Source organism: Polistes fuscatus, unplaced genomic scaffold, assembly GCF_010416935.1.
Source record: "Polistes fuscatus isolate 324 unplaced genomic scaffold, CU_Pfus_HIC Scaffold4, whole genome shotgun sequence".
In the NCBI taxonomy this organism is placed as follows: Eukaryota; Metazoa; Arthropoda; class Insecta; order Hymenoptera; family Vespidae; genus Polistes; species Polistes fuscatus.
The window spans coordinates 12,455,397-12,457,899 of NW_025113118.1; the positions used below are offsets into that span (position 1 = coordinate 12,455,397).

At 40.8% G+C, this 2,503-nt stretch overlaps 1 long non-coding RNA gene across 1 annotated transcript; it reads right to left on the reverse strand.

Moving 5' to 3' along the window:
* Positions 1–213: 213 nt before the first annotated feature.
* LOC122521069 lies at positions 214–2,262 on the reverse strand. Its single transcript, XR_006304653.1, has 3 exons — positions 1,983–2,262; positions 1,532–1,693; positions 214–1,408 (listed from the first exon to the last, which is right to left on the reverse strand). It is a non-coding gene; the product is annotated as an uncharacterized LOC122521069 (long non-coding RNA).
* Positions 2,263–2,503: the final 241 nt, after the last annotated feature.

Sequence of the window (2,503 nt, forward strand, 5' to 3'; positions counted from 1 at the left end):
AGAAACAGAGTAAAGAGAGATCTTTTATGTAAATACTTTTGTTCGGATAATTCTTCCTTGCGTAAGAAAAAAATAAAAAGGAATAAAACAAAAATAGTCAATCCTGATGGCCGATATCGAAGAATAGATAATTCACGAGATAGGAATCTCGAGATCTACGCGATCGGAGCCGATATCGGCGAACGATAAAAGGGTAAGCTCGAAGAGCACGCGTGTAGTATTTCGCGTTGTAGAAGTATCGTTTAAAAGGAGGCCACTCGGCGTCGTTTTTCCGATGTCGAACAAGGAGAGGCGATAAATTGTACCCTTTCTCTTTCTCTCTCTCACTCTCTCTCGGTTACTCTCTTTCGTGACTGCGATGATCACGATCTTCCTCCCTCAATCTTCCCCTCGGGCTCGACGAGTACGACGGATCGATCGATTCTGGGAACGATATCTCGTAAATGCTAATTTACAGAGCTACTCGTCGTCCCTCGAAGAAAACCACGAGCATCTTCTCTCTCTCTCTTTCAGATTCTGTTTCTTAGACCATTCGCAATGTCTCGAGGAAAAGGACCTTCGATTTGATTCATGCGCCATTGAAAAGGAGACGTTTTACGGGGTCATTTACGTGTTTATTCGATGGAACGAGCAAAACGATAGCTTCTGTCACGGTAGCTGTAACTAAGAAAGAAAGAGAAAGAGAGAGAGAGAGAGATAGCAATGGCTCGTTACGATCTTTCCTCGAAGTTAACCAAAGACTTTAGCAAAGCTAAAGCGGACGTTTACTCGTTAACTCTTTCCACTCGCGTACGTACAACCGTCGGCCTGTCAATCGACATTGCTTTATACTACTCGGACTTTCGTTAAAACTACCTTAGCCTCTTACACCGAACCAGAAATCTTCTCGATGAAGCTTCTACGGAAAGGAATAAAAAAATCATTTCGTAATTCGTATTTGTGTAATATCTTGTAACACTCAATTTTGTTGCCCTTTTCAAATCAAAAAATGATTCAAGTTTCTATCCTCGTCGAGAACTTAGGTTTACTTTAGTTTAATATAAAAAAAAATAAGGTGTCAAAATGGTGTCGAAAGGTAAACGAAAAAAATAATTCTAAGTAGTCAATCATATATTTGATCAATATCATTTGGAACTAAATACAAATGTCGTCTGATTCTTGAATAGAAAATTGAAACGAGTATAACAAACTTTGTAATGAACTCACATCAGTTATATATATATGTATACTATAAATAAATGAACGTGGTGTGTGTCTGTGTGTGTGTGTGTGAAATAAACGTAAACTGTTAAGAGTTCTCGAAGTAGTGCGTATGTTCGAATGAGACACGTAAGTACCAGATATTAAAATTAGACCAACAGAGAGATAGGAGAAGTCGGCTGCTGGTTTGAGAGAAGTCGTGCTCTTCCTATTTTGACAGAGTTAAAGGGTTAAAGAGCCGCGTCGAAAGGTAGGAATGCGTCCCCATCGATCTCTCGACATTCAGTCGAGCTGAAGAGGAACGTGTTTCGTTAAAAGAGTACCCACTCACCGGTGTCCACCTTGGCCGGGGGATATATTTAGGTCGTTGAGTCACGATATGCCACTTTAACGTTCTACGACCGTATTGATTTCGTTTCAGTTTATTCGAGTACCAAGCACGTCCTTTTCTGCGGTCAGCAATCACGTTGCGGTCGGATGTATTCGATCAATCCTTAACAAGATTTATCATGATCTATCAAACGATCTTTTAACGCTTCCCCAAACATCTCTTTTTTCACCTGACATTGGAACAAAAAAAAAAACCCGAGAGTATAAAACACGTCAACGTGTATTTTTGATACAATGACGATAAATCGTTTCGAAATTGATATAATTATGTATATTCAACGTTAACGGAAAATCAGCGAGTGATTTTCAAAATATATTGACCGGTAGTGTGTGTCGATATATTCAGAGATAACATTATTTATCAAAAAAAAAAAAATTTATACTTTACTTACTCGACATAAGAGAAATTCATGTTTCAATTTCGATTGGAGAATCGTGCATAATCGTCCAATAAATTCTTGCCACTTTCGAGGTGTATAGAGGAGACATTCAAACGGGTTATCAAGTAGCACCTTGCTTCTCTCTCTCTCTCTTTCTCTCTCTTTCTCTCTTTGGTATAGTAAACGTAGGAAATACTACTGGGAAACAAACGACGCTACCGTAACTCTGAAGAATCATGTGGAATCTCCCGGCGAGTTGTTTCGCGGTTAACTCTACACCTCGATGCGATGCAGTGTACGATTGAAAGAGAGAGGAAAAGAGGGTTGAGAGGGTGAGAGGGGTGGGCAGGAGAGGGTTAGAAAGAGCAGTCGGTCGCGCCGAGTCGACGACGCAGACGACGACGGGCGGTCGGGCTCCATGGGGCAGCCTCGCATAAACTCGCCGTTATTGTTGCGGCTATGGAAACACGATACGCCATTCCAATGTCCTCGCGATAGAGAAAGATAGAGAATTCAGGAGACGAGGACGTCTA